The sequence below is a fragment of the Oryctolagus cuniculus genome, chromosome 17 (assembly GCF_051225735.1).
Source record: "Oryctolagus cuniculus isolate XC-2025 breed Fujian yellow rabbit chromosome 17, ASM5122573v1, whole genome shotgun sequence".
NCBI lineage: Eukaryota > Metazoa > Chordata > Mammalia > Lagomorpha > Leporidae > Oryctolagus > Oryctolagus cuniculus.
In genome coordinates this window covers 31,295,138-31,315,363 of record NC_142883.1, presented here as the reverse complement: position 1 = coordinate 31,315,363, position 20,226 = coordinate 31,295,138, and the positions used below count along the sequence as shown (strand labels likewise).

The 20,226-nt window shown below is 43.8% G+C and overlaps 1 protein-coding gene across 1 annotated transcript in view; it reads right to left on the bottom strand.

Annotated features, from left to right (window-relative positions):
- The window catches only part of PCTP (phosphatidylcholine transfer protein), a 225,151-nt gene that overhangs the window by 97,491 nt on the left and 107,434 nt on the right, over window positions 1-20,226 (bottom strand). The window lies entirely within an intron of this gene.

The following is a 20,226-nucleotide window of genomic DNA, read 5'->3' as shown; positions in this document are numbered from 1 at the left end:
ATCCGATGGCAGGAGCCAGGTACTTCTCCTGGTCTCCCATGGGGTGCAGGGCCCAAGCACTTGGGCCATCCTCCACTGCACTCCATGGCCACAGCAGAGAGCTTGCCTGGAAGAGGGGCAACCGGGACAGAATCTGGAGCCCCGACCAGGACTAGACCCCAGTGTGCTGGCGCCGCAAGGCGGAGGATTAGCCTAGAGAGCCGCGGTGCCGGCCATACTGCATTTCTAAATCATTTTACAGGAGGGGGATAACCACCAGGCACCTAATTCCTTTAATAGTTTAAGTCAATTCAATAAGACTATATTGAGAGCCTGCAGACATACTAGGCTTTATATCTGAATCGAGAACAGAAAAATGTGTGTAGCTGAGTCCTCTAACTGAAGACGCCTCCTACATGTCTAGTTTGAAGATTCACTGTTCTATGTAGAAACAGCCATAGTACTAAGCCCAATAGTCTCAGCCAAGGTACCATGATGATACTCCCCATGTTCCTTTTCCTTTTGTTTGCCAGCCTCCCTTAGGCCCTGCCTTGTCCCCATACTTCTAGTCAAGTGTGCCCAACGGAGAGCATAACAAAGAATCAGGTTGAGCAGACTGTGGGGTCAGGATATTCATTCATTCCAATGGCTCACCACCTGCAAAGCCACTGTTAACTGGCAGCATCCTTCCCCTGCGCCACCTATGTTCCAGGGGACCTTCCCCAACCAGCTGCCTGCCTCAGATCTTTAAGATAGTTATGCTCACTCCCTTCTTTGCCCTTTCAGGTCTGGGGGCACCCCTGTTACTGGCTCTGTAGTAGTGTACCATTTATTCTCTTTGAATGGCATGATACTGTTGCATATGACTTTGTAAATGCTTTTTTTTTTTTTTAAGATTTATTTATTTATTTGAAAGTCAGAGTTTCACAGAGAGAGGAGAGGCAGAGGCAGAGAGAGAGAGAGAGAGAGAGAGAGAGATCCTCCACCTGCTCGTTCACTCCCCAACCATCTGCAACAGTCAGAGCTGCACCAATCTGAAGCTAGGAGCCAGGAGCTTCTTCCTGGTCTCACATGTGGGTGCAGGGGCCCAAGGCCTTGGGTCGTCTTCTATTGCGTTTCCAGGCCGTAGCAGAGAGCTGGATCAGAGGTGGTGCAGCCAGGTCTCAAACTGGTGCCCATATGGGACGCTGGCACCTCAGGCCAGGGCATTAACCCACTGCGCCACAGCACCGGCCCTTGTAAATGCTTCATCTAACTCTCAATGTGACTTCTGTTCCTAAGGGGGCCATGACTGATCTACAGCTGTGTCTTTTATGTTTGCAATGAAAAAAGTTCTTTATAATCTGCTGAGGCTCATTGAGGTGGGCCTCTTGAGATACATGTGGGAGAGCCAGGCCAATGAAATCAGGAGGTCCTGTGTTCCAGTTCTGGCTTTGCTACCTTACTGGGGCATGAAGTCCAACAAGTTACTAAACATATTTAAAGCTTACTTTCTGCATCAGTGAAATAGAGATAATATATCTCATGAGTTTCTTACAAATATTACCTGAATAATTCATGTGCAGCATCTTGTAGTTTCTGGAATAGTCATTTCTGAACACATACTGAAGTCCTTCACCTTGGGGATTTTAGACAAGGACTTGAGTGTCCCTGTGTAGAATTGCTGAGTGAGGGTGAGATACTGGGAGAGAGCTTTGCTTGACATTGCCAGCTGGAATCAACCTTTCACTGCCCCCACATCCCCAGGCTTTTTGTTTGCATTCCTCTCATGACACGGCTCATATTTTGGCTTATATTCTAAATATTTGCTTCTATCTTATTCCTCTTGTGAGGAATTTTATTTTCCTTGAGAATAAAAAGTGGCCTTTAAGTATTTTTATTTTATAATATTGGTTATTGCACATAAATTTAGATATAAATAGATAATAGGTATCTGTTTAGCATATATTATATATTGATAATATATTTAAAAGTGTTTTGGATTTTTATCATAAAAATAAAGCATGGGACCTAAAAATTCACAGCAATGTAAGAAGTGAAGAAATATAAACACTGCATCATCACACAAACACAATCAATGTTAGTAGTTGGGGAACAACCTCTCCTCATCTCTCTCTCTCTACACACACACACACACAAACTCAGTCACTCATTCATGCAATTTTATACAAGTAGATCTTAATCACTATAATACTATGCCTGGTCCTATATCTTAAACTGTATTGGATTGATCTATAAATATATGGAAAATGTTTCCTGCTTTGTAATGTTTTGTTATTTGACAGAATGGAGATTCTTTCCTTTAAACTTAACTCTTAAGGGCCTTTTCTACAATGCAAATCCAGTTTCCTTTTCAATCTAGAGTTCACTGAAGGTTCCATCTAGAGCAATGGACAGTTTCACCATGTAGTTGAACTTCAGTGTCTCCACTCTCTACAGTATATAGTTTCTACTCAATATTTCCCCTCAGCCCATTGTAAGCCTATATCCCCAGATGCTCAGGGATTGAGGGTGCAGAGCTGAGACAAGGTCTGCAAAGCTTTTCCCACTATTTCATTTGTTATGTCCTTAGCTTCTCTCAACCTCCTCTTCTGAGTCTCTGCAGCTTCAGCAAATCTGTGCCACACTGTACTCAGAACTAAAATTCTGTTCTCTCTCTCTGATTTCATAAGAAACCCTGTTATAAGAATGGTGTCACATTAAACAAATTCATGCAAAATACAGGAATGTGACAGGAGAGGAACTACATGGCATGCCCATAGTTCTGTGCAAACTGTTCGGTTCTGTTTCTATCTATCTGCTGTCTCCCATGCCATGTGCCACAGATACGTAATCTGACACCCACCCACTCAGCCCTACCCAGCAAGCTGTGTTGTAAACACCCCATGGCCTCTCTCATCAGATCTCTTCACCTTTCCCAGACTAGAATGCAGGTTAATCAGATTCCCAATTTTGTTACGAGACATCCTTTTAGAGTTTCTGCGGAAGCATTCCTCTCTCTCTTATCTACTTGATGCTTCTCAGGGGACCAAAATGCTTACAGGAAATCTTGTACGGATTCTTTCCTTATCATCACTTCAGGCTTATTTCTTCTTCGATACCTATATTTGCTTTTTTTTTCTTCCTGCTTAAACTTTGTACTTTTTGAAGTTTTACTTTAATTGCTATATAACCATACATATTTATGGTGCACAGTGTGATGTTCTGATACACATATATATTGTATAATGATAAAATCAGGGGACTTAGCATATCCATCCAAAATATTCTCTTCTAGTTATTTCAAAATATGTATTACAATATTGCTCATTGTAGTAACCCTACTGTGTAATAGAATATAAAAACTATCTATCTGTCATCTAAATATCTATCTATCTATCTAAATTTTGTACCCATTGGCTAATCTGTCTTTATCCCCCTCCTTCCCACTGTTCTGTACTTCTATTAAGATCAGCTCTTTCAGATTCCACAAGAGGCATCGTGTAGTGTTTGTCTTTCTGTGCCTCCACTATTTCACTTAACATGATCCTTCATGTTTCTCCATGTTGCTGCAAGTGACAGAATTTCATTCTTTTAATGGTTGTGTACACAGATCACTTGTCATCACTGATGGCACTCACGATGCCCTTGGCCAGGCCACCAGGAATGTAGGTGGTTCAGGTCTGGGAGTGAGCTCTCAGGGTTGGTTCTCCAGCTGTTGCTTTTTCTCTGTGATGGCTGAAGTCCTGCTCTCGCTTCCTCTCCTCATCTGTCTCTGCACAAATTGTTGCATCAGATACCATGGTCTTCTTAACCTCCATTTCTTGTGCTCTTCATGTTCGATCCCAGAGGTAGCACATTCATCCCTTTTAAAACCCAAGCCATGAAAGGATTATCATTCCTGTCTTATAGATATACAAAATGGCAAGAAAAACAGACAAGGCAACTAATACATCATCTCAAAGAGAGGTAAGTCCTCAACTGCAGGAAAGAAACTGCATACATTGAGAGAGGGTTCCAGAAGAGCCTAAATTTTTCAAAGAAATCTCCCTGGGCTGAGACCTAAAGCAGAGTTTCTTCATCTTAGCATTCCTGACATTTGGGGCTGGGTAGCTCTTTGTTGCTGGGGGCTGTCTAGTGCACTGTGGAACACTTAGCAGCATCCCTGGTCTCTGTACTCCAGATGACACTAGCACTGCTGCCTCAGAGGGACAACTAAATATGTCTGCAGACATCACCAAGGATGCTCTGAGAACGATCCCCGTCCACACACACACACACACACACACACACACACACGAGGAGTGCTGACCTAAAGTGGAATTAAAAAGGAAGGTGCTTTCAGGCAAAGGGGGCAGCATGTGAAAAGGCCTTGAGGCCAGAGAGAACAAGGGAGGTACCACAGGCAGAAGGAATTTGCATGGCCGAAGCCACAGAGCAAGAGGAAAGGGGAGTTAATGAGGCTAAGATTGAGTGGGGACAAGGTCTCTTCTCAAATTCTTTCTCACAAGCCAGGATATCACTTGCAGAACACATGTATTTGCTGTATTAGAATGTATAGTACTAAATATTTTGTAATACTAGATAATATGCATATTATATTAACATATATAGTATTGCATAACAGCTAAGTAGAAATTCATAGTTGGAAATTTCTATTTTCTTTTATCTGGTCAAAACATAGCTATTTTAAGTTCAGATATATATTTTCTAATTATAAAGAATTCTTATGGGGATTTTTACAAATACTCCACATGCTTTCTTGAAATTTCATTGTATATGTTTGTTACTTTTATCATTTAAAAAAGTAATAAGGAATCATTGTAGGGGATTTGGAATGCACAATTTATCCACTTTGCATTCTCCTGTTTAGCCACTGCTTTATAGAGTACTGCCGTTGTTTGGTTAAATGATCTACTCCTATTAAATTGTGAGTTTCTGAAGGCTCTGAAATGATCTCTATTCCCAATGCTCAGGAGAGTGGACGGCACCAAAGAGGAGCCCAGCAATCAACGTTTGAGGTGATTACATGTCTGGATGGGTGAGATGGATAGAGCAAGTAGAATAATCGAGTTAAATTCACACAATGGCAGGCACAGTAGCATGCGGCAAAAACTGAGAATAAACAAGAAATGCGTAACAGGATCTGGCTCTATGAAGCAGGGTCAGATGCAGAGCGGGAAGGTGGGGATAAGGAATGCTGTGCTCTGTAGGATCTCTCACTCGAGCTGGACCTCATTGCAGTATCCTGGGCTTCGCTGGCAGCAGAGGGCACGGAGGCGGCTAGAACCCTAACGTCACTGCTGAGCTGACTAGTCCGGGGAGCAAAGTGAAGCATTCTGGGATTTAAAATGCTAGTTTTACTAATAATTTGGATTAGAAAGGAAGATCTGGGGGCCAAAGAGAACATTTAGAATGACACAGGGTACTATTCAAATAATTTTTGGAAAAATAGAATCAAAAGATACATTTAGTTTGATGTAAATAATTTAAATCTATAATTTTTCATAATGTACATTATTCATGAACTTTTTGAAGATCTCTCATATGCATGGGTTTTAAGAAATTTATTTTCTGTTTTCCAAGAAATTTTGAATAATATAATAGAGAACATGAGATGTCAAAATAGGAAAAGGATAAAGGTTATGGAAAAGAGAAAGGAGATGATAGATTTGAGAGATATTTCATGTGTGACTATATGAAGTAAAGGGTGAGATAGATGAAATGATTGAGAACGTTTATGGAACTCCAACCTTAGAAAACTGAAGAGTTTTTTTCATTTATTGTTATTAGCCAATATAGGTAATATAGCAACCCATGTAAATTTAGGGTATTGGGAGAGTATTGGATGGAAGAATCAGTTATTATCACTTTAGCATATTGAATTTGTGACTGAGAAATGTTCAATTAAAGATATTGAGAATACCCATGTAAAGATCAAAAGACGGGGGCCGGCACCGTGGCTCACTTGGTTAATCCTCCACCTGCGGTGCTGGCATCCCATATGGGCACCGGTTCTAGTTCTGGTTGGTCCTCTTCCAGTCCAGCTCTCTGCTGTGGCCAGGGAGTGCAGTGGAGGATGGCCCAAGTGTTTGGGCACCTGCACCCTCATGGGAGACCAGGAAGAAGCACCTGGCTCCTGGCTTCAGATCAGCACAGCGCCGGTTGTAGCAGCCATTTAGGGAGTGAGCCAACATGAGGAAGACCTTTCTCTCTATCTCTCTCTCTCACTGTCTATGACTCTACCTGCCAAATTAAAAAAAAAAAAAAAAAAAAAAAAAAAAAAGATCAAAAGAGAGCCTGAAGCCGGAGGGTAGAGCTTCTCTGTGTTCAAACAGCTTTCTAGCAAAATTCCACATGTCCCCACCATCCACACTGATCCTTCTATTTGTATCTGTTGCCACACCAAACGTTAAGGTCCTTGAAATTAAATACCTGGTTTTATTCTTTTTTATATTGTTGGTGCTCAGCACATAAAGATTGCTCAATGATAGATTGTTGCATGTAGGAATGATTGTTGAACTTGGGAATCAATCATAGGCCAGGAATCAGTATTTGCCAAAGCCACTGGAGGATTGAGATTGTTCACAATAATTGAGATGAAGACTAGGAAGGAACCTACTGTGATGCTAACATTTAAGGAGGGGGAAGGGAAGCCTGTAAAAAGGAGATTGAAAAGGAGAGACAGAAGGAGGCTCAAAATGCAACATTCTCCATATTCGTGATAGTGTCAGTGCCCTACAGATCAACAGGGATGCAGATATAAGAACGCCTGCTGATTCTGGAAAAATGGAGTCATCAGTGACTTGAGCAAGAGTACTTACTGTGAAGATGGATTTTAGTGAACTTAGACTCAGATAAGGAAATACATAAAATGAAAGTTTACTGGGTTTTTACATATTTAATGACAATAGAAGAATGAAAGAATAGCTACAGAGATTTAAAAGTTAACAAACATTATTGAACATATTCATTAGATTGAGGGGAAGGAGAGGACAAGAGTGAATGAAGTTCAGATGAAAGTCTGAAGAACAGCTGAAGACTGCTATACTGTTACGATGTGTTGATGGTATGTAACACTCATATCTGCTACCCATTTAATATTTTTCTACAATCCCTATTTTGGTCATTTGCTGGTACACACCCACCAAAATATTTGAGCTGCTACATCACAGCATCCAGCGTCCCTGAGATGTCTCTTAGTGTTTTTGAGAAAGCCAGTCGCTTTAATGTGACTTGAATGTGACTCATTGCTAATGAAAACATTTCCCAGTCCCGCCTCGCCCCTTTTATCGTGTTTTGTAGCAATAAGACTCCCAAGCAGAAGCTGCCATCGTATTTATCAATCCACTGAGCCCCATTTTACTGGGATCACAAAGAGCACTCCATGTTACTGCTTAACCCATCCAGGACAAGGTCATGCCCTTTGGGTTTTGAAATTATTATTCATTTCAGTGAGTTATTAACACTAGTAGGAATAGCATTTATTGTCATGAATTGACAATATGTTAAATGTCCCATCTTAAATCTCATGTTTCATTATTCTTCTAAAAGTTTACTCCACAATATTTTGAAAGAATTAACAAATTATAGACAATTTTTGCTAAACTCTCCCAGAATGTAACTTAAACCTGTCTTTGTATAATCAGCCATCTTTACTCAAAATGAAATCTGAGTGATTCTTAGAGGACTGTATAACATCAAAAGATTACTAATTTAATACAACCAAAGTAACTTTTTTTAAACAACTTTCAGCCTCCTTTTGTGATGCAGGATGATTCAGTAAGGTAAGCTCAAAACACTCTTTGGGGATTGACCTAATTGGACATTTTTCCCATTACTATTCCTCCTGGGTACTGGAGTTGTTTTCCTAACAGTCATATTTTGTTGGCTCAAAAGCAAACAACATCAAGCTTCTAACCATTTTAATCTGTTCCAGACATTAGGTCCTATTTGAAAGGCGAGACTATTTCCTTCAACAGAATAAGGTTTGGTTCACTCTGTTTCCAGCTTTGGAAAAAATAATAAATAGGCACTCACTTATGCCCAGTATATAGTGAATATACCCATTGCGTAATTTTGAAATTTTGAATTGGAACATAAATTCATTGAAAAAAACATTGCAATCTGTTTCAAGAGAACTTTTTAGCCTATTTAGTATGATAGGACTGGGTTTTCCATGACTAGTTTGGCTATACAGCCTGTCAAATTTTAAGTAGTTAACACAGTCTAGAATGTTATCCTCAGCTGCACATACCACCCTGGCTAGCACAGCCCAAAGGCATTAGAGGTGAAATCTGTGGACCTATGCTACACTGTTTGGTCAGTTCTCAGTGAGCCAGACACTGAACACCCACTAAACCACAATCTAATCAACACGCAGGCTTGGTCAAGCTTCAGAATCCTCAGACCTGTCGCTGCGGTACAAAAGGCTGCTGCTGAATGTCAATCTTTCTATCAGCAACAGGAAAGTCGACTTCCACAGTGTTTACCAGTCTAGCTTTGGAAAATCTGGTCCTAATCCCAGACTAACTTCCTCTGTGATAATTGCTAACACAACAGCACAATGCAGCAACCTGGTTAATGGAATTCTTCCTTCAGAAATCCATCAGATGCCCAGCTGCCTCCTTAAAAGGGGTAGCTGCCAGAAGCTGGGCTTTAAGACCCACATTCATATGCTTGCCTCCCCCAGAAGCGGTGACTAATCTCAATCAAGAACTATTATAAACTGGACCCAAATTTTCACTCCCTGCAGTGTGCACCGAACCTGGAAACCACTGAAATAATTTTGTTTGGACATGACCACTGTAAAGAAACTGAATTCCAGAGTTAAAGAACTTGTGCTGCAGTGGGCCAAGGCAAGATTAAGCAAACCAGCCAGAGGCTTCCTTGCCTCTCTATCCTGAAACCAAGGATTTGCAGTAAATGTGAAGAGGGAATAAAGTGTAGTGTAGGAACTATTGCTGAGAATGCGCCTCCTGTAGCACACTGTGCAAACCTATTTCAGGTATTGACTGGAAATGAGGCTGAAGGAAAGTTTTCATTAGCTTGCCTACTCCTCCCATGACAGCATAAATTTCTTGAAACAAAAATTGTTATACTTCTTCAATGACTAAAACAGTTCTAGGCCAATAGTGAGTGTCCAACATGTATTTATCTAAATAATGCAAAACTTTTAGGGAGCAGAAATTTTGGACACTGAAACTCTTGACACTCACTAGAATCCAAAGAAATATTCAAATTTAATATCGTCAGTGCATTAAATGGCTGATTTCAGGATAACAGAGGAAAACCCTACTATAATCTGCATGTAGTTCATCAGTTGGTAGTATTGGAGATTACACATTTATGGCTTCATCATCAAAGGATAATAAAAACATATCTTCTGTCCCCAGCTATGTGCCCCCAGGTTCAAACACATTCCAGTGAGCTATGATCTATGTCTGCAGAAGCTGAGAGAAAGACCCAGATCAGACTGACCACAATGGCTATTCTTATGCATCAAATTAGGCCAAAAAATGAAGATTCGGGGATATTGTAGGAAAGAAGTATGGAAGGCAGGATTAAAGCTGGACCAGAGAACAACTTGGAGCCACACTTCTTGTATCTTCCTCTCCTTGGGGTCTAGGCCTTGAAAGGAAAACTCTAGGGGGTCATTGCCCAGAAGACAGTCCAGAATGACCTCTTTCGGAGGAGGCTTGTCTTATACAAATGCAAAGAAAAGAAATGATCCTCTTCTTTGGGCCGGCGCCGCAGCTCACTAGGCTAATCCTCTGCCTTGCAGCGCCGGCACACTGGGTTCTAGTCCCAGTCGGGGCGCCGGATTCTGTCCTGGTTGCCCCTCTTCCAGACCAGCTCTCTGCTGTGGCCAGGGAGTGCAGTGGAGGATGGCCCAAGTCCTTGGGTCCTGCACCCCATGGGAGACCAGGATAAGTACCTGGCTCCTGCCATCGGATCAGCGCGGTGCGCCGGCCGTGGCGGCCATTGGAGGGTGAACCAATGGCAAAGGAAGACCTTTCTCTCTGTCTCTCTCTCTCACTGTCCATGCTGCCTGTCAAAAAAAAAAAAAAAAAAAAAAAGCAATCCTATGAAGTTGAGATTCACCTAGAAAGACTCTCACTGTTTTTGATAGTTAGAGGGGGAGGGAGATCAGGAGAAAAGCTTTCTGGCTTGTGAGGAGAGGAAGTCTCCTGGAAGAGGTAGCAGACAGTGTGAAATAGGAGGCTGAAATGGAGAGGATGGTGAAACTCTCCCTGTGCAACTGGAGCTGAGGTGAGTAATACGTCTAGGCACGCCGTTACTCACCGGGAGAGAGTTATAGCCCGACATTTCCACACACTGTAGTAAAGTGCCCTGACCATTGGCCCAGGACACGGAAGCAGGGGTAGTTACTCCAAGGCAGGGTGACGTTCCCAGAAGCATCCTCTTTGAAGAATAAACCCTTACAGGTCAGGTGACAGCACTGGCAGGAAGTTACTCAAGTAGCCACAAATACTATCAAAGAAATGTGGCTTTAGGGGACTTCCCTGCATCTCAAGCACTCCCAGCATTGGCTGTCCTAATAATTAACACTCTTGCATACATTAGCACCCAAGGATATTATGCACACCCACCACAGTTCCCTTTTTCTACTGGAGAGTATGTGCCTTTGGATCATTAACAGAACTTCATAGAGGACTGGAAAACATTTCTGTCTAACACTCTTGGGCATTCCTGAGGTTCAAAGTAGGCCAACTAGCAAAAGTCCCCGCATCTGATGGTGTCTCATTTCCAACACCAGGCCAAAGTATCCAGTCCTAAAAAGTCACTTGGCCTAATTTTCTATCTATGAAAGGAAAATAGGGTTTACTGACATAACTACAAGAGACTTTGGGAGCAGTCATGACTATTCCAGGACATTCAGAAGAGAAATCAGACATCCCAAAGACATCTAGGCATAATGAAAAAGTCAAGGTGGACTCCGTGACTGTCCTTGTATGATAATTTATGAAGAGTACAATCTATAAAGAGCCATAGGGGTATTAATATCAGAGGTGTCTGTTGCCAGTGCTCTCTAGGCATCATCATCCAAAGGATTTGGAACTCAAATACTTCAGGAGGAAGAAAACCAAAGGGGCTCATTTTACAGCCGAGGGAATTAGCAAGAGCATCAGCCTTCCAGCCTCATTCTCTTCTTCAGAAGCACTTTTCCCACCAGAAACACCAACGCATTCTCTCGCAGCAGTCATTTGCCTTAATGCTTTATTTTATTTTCCCCTAGATGAGCCACAACTCTGAGCTCCACCCCTTCCCCCCCATGGCTCTTGGCAGCCCCTCACCCTCGAAGTAGAGCAAAGGCCAAAGCTGCAACTGGCTCCCCTCAAACAGAACAGGCTGTGCCAGGGTGATGGAAACCATCTGTGAGGAACAGGGACAAAACCCAAGTCTGATGACAAGGAAACAAATCAACCCATCAGTGATCCTCTCCCTACATGAACTGCCAAATTGGGTTTTCCATCCCCAGAGACTTAACTGGCCGTGGAACAGAGACGCTGGGAACCTTCCTATGTCTCCTGCAAAGGGAACAAGAAATTGGGACTAGGGCAGTGCTCTGCAGGGATGCGCCCTGGAGAAAGATATGTCCACAGAGGAGGTGGGCTTTGATCTGCTCTTCCTGTCGCCCCTCCCTCCCCAGATGACTCTGCTTTTAGCAAACACCGATTATGTTCCCATCACAAGGCCAGCTTTGGGGACTGTAGGCAGTCCTGTAGTAACACTGGAACTTTGTCTTCATGAAAACAGGAGCAAGCAAGTCTCATGGGAGAGGCTGAAGATCTCACTGGACCTGGAAGCCCAGTTGGCTCCAACAGAACTTAGATCCAGAATTTAGTTTACCAGAGCTCGGCTATCAAACCAATTCAGAAGCCTGTATTCACGAACACTTCCCTCTATCCCCACTCTACACCATGGTCATGTTGCTTTTAGGAACTATTCATTGATCCCCAAGCCTGCTTCTGAGGTCTAAAAGGAAGAATTTTATTCTTCTACACACCCTCTCTGGGGGAGACAAGGAGGTCAGGGTTTCCTGGAGGCTGTGTGTGGATCAGGGAGAAATGGGATACCAAGATGAGAGCCAGAGACTGTGGGTAACTGGCAGAGGTAAGAGCTGAATTAGAATCTCTGGTCCCAGGACCAAATTTGAACAGGAGTGGCTACCCTCTCTCTGCCTAAAATTTCTTCCAAGGGCCACTTGCATTAGAAACCTGCTCATTCATCCAACAAGATGGCATTGATTACAGGGGTAGGAAGCCTGTAAAACAAAAGGGATCAAAAATTAGGGAACTAAACAAGCCCTTAGGTACAGCATCGTCATGTTTGCTGCCAGACGCAGAGCTCAGAGAGAGAAGGTGCCTTGCCTAAAGGTTCACAAAGTGGAAAGAAAGGATAGACCTGCAGGTGCTCTCCTCCCTCCAGCAGCCACGCCTCCCCCTCTGTTAAAGCCTCACTTGGGGCACCTCTGGGTCAGGGCTGGGGGAGAGAGGGGAGGCGGTGTTCTGCTTCTAGATTCTCAGTGGGAAGATGAGCTGTTAGCAGGGTTGTTAGGGGCAACATCTGGGGCTTGGACTCACAAGCTGGGGATGGATGTGCCCTTCCCTCTGTCGGTGGGCTCCATCAGACAATGATGGGATGGTCTGAGGCCAACCTCTGCTGAAGAGCAGCTGCCCAAAGGCCCGGAGCAAGACCCGGAGAGCCAAACAAGGGAAGAAAAGGGGAGGAGAGAGAGCAGAGCAGGAGGATGGGAGAAGCCTGAGATAAGAAGGGGAGAAGGAAGAAGAGGGGAGAAAATGGAGTGTGAAGCAGAAAAGCAAGCCAAAGGAAAGAGAGGGGAGAGGATTACCCACTAAGAAACTGAAGTGACCTGAGCATTTCTGTTTTTGCAATAGAAGTTCCCAATGTGAGCATCCCACCAAGGCAGCCGTGTGCTCCAAGCAGCACAACCAGATTCTGAGTTGAGCGCTTGCAGGGACCCGGTGTGGACTCTGAGTACTCAGCAGGGTCAAGTACTTTCCCTGTGAATGCTGAGAAGACAGGGGAGAGGACACCCTCACCTCCCGACCTTCAACACACGCCTTTCAAGACACTCTATCAACTGTGCTGACGGTCCCTGCCAGTCGTGTTACAAGCCCAGCCGATTTGGGCTCAGAGAAAATATTTGCAGGCATGGATTTTCTGCCAAAAACTACCGAGCTCCTGTAGCAGATGTATAAGTTAACGCTCTTTGTCCAAGCTTTTCTTGGTGGCAGTCTGGGTGCCTTTGACCTTTAAATAGCTTCCCATCTTGTGTGAAGGCTGTGAGTGGCAGCATTCACCCAGAAAACCCACATGAACCAAAGAACCAGCTATAGAGGCTAAGGAGCTGCCACTTCCCCTGATTTTTTCCACGGTTTCCCACTGGCTCTCCAATACACAATGCTCATGGGGCAAGGGTGCCGGTTTGAGACCTGGGCATCTTCTGGGCTCTATCTCATCTGTGAACTCTGGGTAGACTCCTGGGCAGGGCCCACCATGCATCTATTTGCTGGAGGGACCTTGAGAGAGGACGGAGGGAGGCAGACTGATGGATTTATCAGAAACAAAGTCCCTTTGTGCAAAGAAGTAGGGGGTCCAAGGCAGCTCCGTGTCCGTAACTTGGGTGTTTTCCCTGAAGAGGGAAAACGTGAGTGAAAGAACTGCTTACACTAAACTCTGCTCTCTAAGCCTCTAACAAACAGTACTGCACAAGGGAAGGAAGGCATTCTGCTCTGGGTGAGAGCACGCATAGGCTTGGGAAGACTGTGCAAGCCGAAAATGAAGGCCTGATGTTATGTGCTGCTTTGATATTGCATGCTATTGGGGGGGCCTCAAAGAGTCTAACTGCAGGTTCCTCTCACATAGATAAGAGCCCCTCACCAAACAGTGTCAGTGAACTTGGAGCACGTCCTGATTATCCCCTAAAGAGAGGGTTTTAGCTCTCTGCCAGCCTGTGGGGTCCAATCAATCAATGCTGTTCTCCCATGGAAAGCAGAGTGCCTGGCCCTTTTGATCCTGCAAAGCCTGTCTCCCACATGCCTGGTAATTCACTCTTTTCCCAAGTGTGCTCCTGCATGGCATGCCAGGTCTGCTTCACCAGTGGGCTGTTCAGTGTTGCCTATCCCCATAATGCTAGGACCAAAACCTACAGGTAGAAAAGAGGTGACCAAACTTGGGGGCTCCCTTGTACTAGCAGGGGTGGTGAAGGATCCCTGTATGGGTGGTAGCACTTGGATGAAGCAGAAGAAAATATCAGCCGGCGCCACAGCTCACTAGGCTAATCCTCCACCTGCGGCGCCAGCACATCGGGTTCTAGTCCCGATCGGGGCGCTGGATTCTGTCCCGGTTGCCCCTCTTCCAGGCCAGCTCTCTGCTGTGGCCAGGGAGTGCAGTGGAGGATGGCCCAAGTCCTTGGGCCCTGCACCCGCATGGGAGACCAGGAGAAGCACCTGGCTCCTGGCTTCGGATCAGCGAGATGTGCTGGCCACAGCGCGCCAGCCGCGGCGGCGGCCATTGGAGGGTAAACCAACGGCAAAGCAAGACCTTTCTCTCTGTCTCTCTCTCACTGTCCACTCTGCCTGTCAAAAAAAAAAAAAAAAAAAGAAAAGAAAAAAGAAAAGAAAGAAAATATCAGCAGGAGGAGATGGTGCAAGCTTTGGAAATAACCAAAATGTGCTCTCCGGGAATGTCATCACTCTAAACGTTTATTTATTCATCTACTTGAAAGGGGTGGGGGGAGGAGAGAGATCCTCCATCCACTGATTTGCTTCCCAAATGGCTGCAAAAGTTGGGGCCAGACCAGGTCAAAGCTAACATAATATCCTAATGATGAAATCTTGGAGAAGTATATGGGTAGATGGTCTTTTCTAATTCCTGTGTTGTCTGTGGGATCTAAGACTTCACTGAAAAGCTTAGTAGATTCTAGTCTTTTTTAAAAAACATCAATTTTCTTAATTTATTTTAAACAATAGAGAGAGAATTCTTCCAAAGTCATTCCACACAACAAATATTACCATGATACCAAAGCCAGAAAAGGACACAAACACAAAATAAAGAAACCTACAGTTCAATATCTTTGCTGCACATAGATGCAAAAATTCTAAACAAAATTTCACCGAATTGAATCCAATAGCACATTAAAAAGACTAAGTCATCATGATTAAGTTGGATTCATCGCAGGGACACAAGGATGATGCAGCACATGCAAATCGATAACTGTGATACACCACACCAGGCGGCGCACTGTGCTGATCCGAAGCCAGGAGCCAGGTGCTTCTCCTGGTCTCCCATGGGGTGCAGGGTCCAAGTACTTGGGCCATCCTCCACTGCCTTCCCGGGCCACAGCAGAGAGCTGGCCTGGAAAAGGGGCAACCGGGACAGAATCCGGCGCCCTGACCGGGACTAGAACCCGATGTGCCGGCACCTCTAGATGAAGGATTAGCCTATTGAGCTGCGGCACCGGCCACATCATGCTGTTTTAATTACTGTAGATTCTAGTCCTTATTGACTACTTATGTCACCTTGGAGAACCCTGAGCCTTGAATTCCCCTCTTATGGAAAGCACACAGCAAGCTGGATTGCAAGTGCACTGGTGCAAATGCTGATGTAAAATCTCAGGTAAAGACGACCCAGACTATCTGCCCATTCATCCATCGCTGTCTGAGCCCTACTCCAATGCCCTCACCCCTGCTACTTCAATATCTCCTCTCTGACTCATTCAGAATCCAGTTTAAGTCAGGGTTTTTGGAGAAAATTTGCTAATGAAGGTGAGCTCTATGCTGAAATATAAAGGCATGGTTTGGGCAAGGGTGAAATAAAAATGTACTCTACACAAAATGCCTGGTAAATGGTCTTGGCGTGGGTAAAAGGGTTCTTAGAGGGGAAAAAGAAGAGATTTGTTTGCAATGAGAAGGGCAGGGAAAATACAAGGGCAAAATAAAACTTTTGTATGGTTAATAACAGGTGTGTCTTCTGTTTTTTGTCTAGAACTATAAATTACATATAAAAATGTGTGTACAGCTGGTCTCCCGGATGCCGTGTACCTAGGGTGAATGCTAGTTGGATAAAGTTTCCCTGGAGAAAGTTCTCTGGGACACAGTGTTGTTCCAGCAGCCTGTTGTATTACCTCGGGCATGTGTTACACAGTGTGCTCTCCAGCTGGATGATAACCACATCGTGTGCAAGAGGATGCGACCTGGGGTCACTGCTGTGGTGCTGACTATGATGTTGGAAGGCAAAAGGAAAGCCTCTCTAGTTGTCACATCATCTTCTTTCTTCACTTTTTTCTGAATGCCACAAACTTGCCCAAAGTCGATCAGTTTTTGGATGAATAGAGTTTTCTCAAACTTTTACTTCCTTTGCTTGGGGCGCCTCTGGGAATTTTACAAAACCTATGTTTCAATGAGGGGGCAAGCATGTGGTTGTCTGATACAACCCTGAAGTGGCTAGGTCAACAGATTTGGTCTCCTGCTCACATGGAGGCTCAATTGGATCTTGATCCTTAGCTAAGTCTAAATGTCAGCACCTGGGTCCCTCCTAAAGGCAAAAATTGCAACTGCCTAAGTGTTGCCAAGACTTCTTACCATCCTGTATCTACATAGTCAGCATCTCAAACCTCTGACTCTTCCTACATGTTTGAGTGTACCAACTTCTTTCCTCCAGGTCTTTATATGGAGTGTAATGCATTACCATGAACCACAGTCATCTCACTATGCTGCAGAACTCTAGAACCTATTACTTCTAGCAGACTGTGTTTTGGCATCCTTTAGCCAACCCCTTCTATTCTCCTCCCCTATCCTTCCCAGTCTCTACTAATCACTGCTCTAAGTTTAGGTAGACTTTTTTTTAAAATAAATTCAACATGTGATATAAAACAGTGGCATTTTTCTTTCTGCATCTGCCATATTTCACATAACATAAAGACCTTAAGTTCCATCCATGTTACAGTAAATGTCATAATTTCATTCTTTTTTATGGCTCAGTAATAAACCATCATGTGTATATACCCCATTTTCTTTATCTGCTTATCCCTCAATGGACACCAAGGTTGATTTCAAATCTTGAGCTATTGTGATTAGTGTCACTTAGATATCTACACTCCTGGGTTCATTGCAGGAAATCATCTTTGAAGAGTGGGAAGAAGTACCAAAGGTCGGTGAGCCTGAAATTCCCTGAGAAGAGGCCTCACTAACTAATCCCACCTTAAGAGGCATAGCCTGGCACCAGTGACCTGTAGGAGATTGAGGTCATACTGGGAGAGGTGACAGAAGGAAGAACTGCTGTTTGTGGACTGTTATTCTTGTCCAAGGCACCTGAACATACATTCATTTGATTTTCATCTTGATGGCCACCTGGGGTAGGTATTGCCTTTATTTTTACAGACACTGGAAGTAGTCAAAGAAAGGCAGTGACTTTTATCAAACAGTGTACAGTTGGCCAGTGCCACTGCTTGAACACAAACACCTCAATCCCATATTCCTTTATTCGTCCAAATTCTCCCTTCCTAGGGAGACACCCAGAGACCCATCTAGGCTGTGAGAGTTCCTTGTGAAGGTACCTTCCTTGAAGCTGTAGATAACATAGAAGCCAAGGGGGCAGAACAAGCAGGGTAAAAGTGGAAACCAAGTCAGATAAGGCTAATAGAGCAGGTCTTCAAATCTGAGCAGTTCAGAAGCTAAGTAAACATGGGGGTTCAAGAATCAGACTGAGGAGCACATGGAGCCAGCGGCTAAGGGAAGGAAGGTAGGTGTTCTTAGATGAATGTTGTAGAAGCTGTTCTGACCACAGCTGGCTTTCATATGACCCGCATCATTGTTGTGGAGCCAGGTCAGCCATGCTTAAAATCCCAAAGGGCAGTTCCTCCAGTCCTAATCCACTCACTTAACAGAATCCCTATCCTTTCCAGGGTCACACACAGGTTTAAGTTCTCAGCTGCTCCCAGGGACTTCTGTCACTCAGTGAGCAGCTTGGCTAATAGTATGCAGGATCAGATATTAAGCAGTAACTATTCAACTATAGATACCAACTTCCTGTGTTTGGAAAAGGTAAGGAAATTGTTCATTCATTCTACAAATATTTGTGGAAGATGAAAAAATTGAAAAAGGGCCATTGGGGAAATTCAGATAAAATGTGTGTATGTGATGTGGGGGCAGGAGCAGTTTGGAGGCAAAAGCTGGCATCTGACCTGGGACTGAAATCCACCCCCGTTTTTGTACACGTGTACACATGAATGTTTTCCAGTCATTCTTACAGAACTGATATTTGCTCTGATCCTACTGCATTATAATATCCAGTTAATTGTCTATTTCACCCAACAAACATGAAACTTGTAAACAGCAAGGACTGAAGTTTATTTATTAAAGGCCAGTAGTAGTACAATGTAGTAATAAATGTTCATTGAATAGTGATTGAGTTTAAATTAATCATCACATTCAGAGTTTGGGAATCCTAACTTCAATGACAAAAATCCAGTCCTAGGATTTGCAACACATGGTTTGATGCTGCCTACGTAGAAATATAGGGTGCGTAATGTTGTCCTTCTGAGCAGAGTCTATATCACAGTTTTCCTAAACTTCCCACAGAATTGAAAACAGTGCCACACACATGGAGAAACTCAACAAAAAATTGCTAAGAACAATCAAATGGTTTGACTTACAGTAAAATTCATGTGACTTCAAAAATATTTTAATCATATTCTTGTCACTTTTTCCATCATATTCTCTAGTCCCTACCAAAGAAACAGAGAACATGTGGACTGCTACATGAAGTTTCACATAAGCTTTGGTTCACAAACAACATACTGTGCCATCTATATACACAAACCAGATGTCTCATTTGCATATGGATTTTTCCAGTAGAAATAAACATTAAAAGCCTGAGAAATACATTAAGTTTACTTTAATTGATATAAACCTAGTGGGTTGAGACAAATCATTTTCCAGGCTTCAAATGCGAAGGTCAGTGTGAGTACTTGAAAGTGTATAAATAGGGGCCAGCGCTGGTAGGGGCCAGCTCTGTGGTAAGTTAAGCTTCTGCCTGCAGTGCTGGTGTCTGACATGGATGCTGCTCTACTGCCAATCCAGCTCCCTGCTAGTGGCCTGGGAAAACAGTAAAAGACAGCCCAAGTGCTTGGGTGGCCCAGAAGAAGCTCCTGGCTCCTGGCTTTGGATTGGCCCAGCAGATGGAAGACCTGTCTCTGCCTGTAACTCTGCCTCTCAAATAAAGAAGTCAACCTTTTTGAAAAAGCATATAAATAAAAATACAGAATGGCTAAGCAGTTAAGACCCACACTAGAAACATCTGGAGGATGGGGTAGCTAAAAGGAGTCAGCTATTAGAAGAAGACATAAGCACTCAACTTCAATTAATATTGCCGACGCCAAGGTGTAGCGGGTTAAGCCACCGTCTGCAGTGCCAGCATCCCATATGGGCACTAGTTTGAATCCTGGAAGCTCTACTTCCGATCCAGCTCTCTGCTATGGCTTGGGAAAGCAGTAGAAGATTGCCCAAGTCCTTGGGCCTCTGCACCCAGGTGGGAGACCTGGAGGAAGTTCCTGGCTCCTGGCTTCAGATCAGTGTAGCTCCAGCCGATGCGGTCAACTGGGGGGTGAACTAGCAGATGGTTATCTCTCTCTCTCTCTCTCTCTCTCTCTCTCTCTCTCTGTCTCGCCTTCTCTCTGTGTGTAACTCTGATTTTCAAATAAATAAATAAATCTTTTAAAAAAAGTACCAGTTGATGAAAAAGGAACTCTGCATTCATGATCTCATTGAATCATCACAATCCTACGTGGGGGAACTAAAGGGAACCCTTCTACAGATAAGGAAGTGGAGGTTCAAAGAGGCTAAGATGACTTGCCCATGCCCCCACTGCTGGTAGTTCTCTGCATCAGAATTCAGATCAATGTCTTGTTTCTGCCTGACCAATGCTCTACAGCAGACAGAGCATGGAAGGGTAGGTAGGCTACCTGGTGTCAATAGCAGGACTCCTGAGTCAGAGAGTCTGCAAGACCAGTCTCACTGGCAAGAAGTAGCAAGATGGAATTTGTTGGAAGGCTTACTGAAGAGAGGAATCGGGGTCTCACAGGTTTTAAGTCATTGAGGCACTTGGGTTGACCCTGTACGAGAATCCCTCATGACAAGGATGCTACCATCCCTGTAAAGTATTGAAATAGTTTTACTCTCTGGAGTTCTGGGGTCATTTGTGTTCAGTACAAATGGTGAG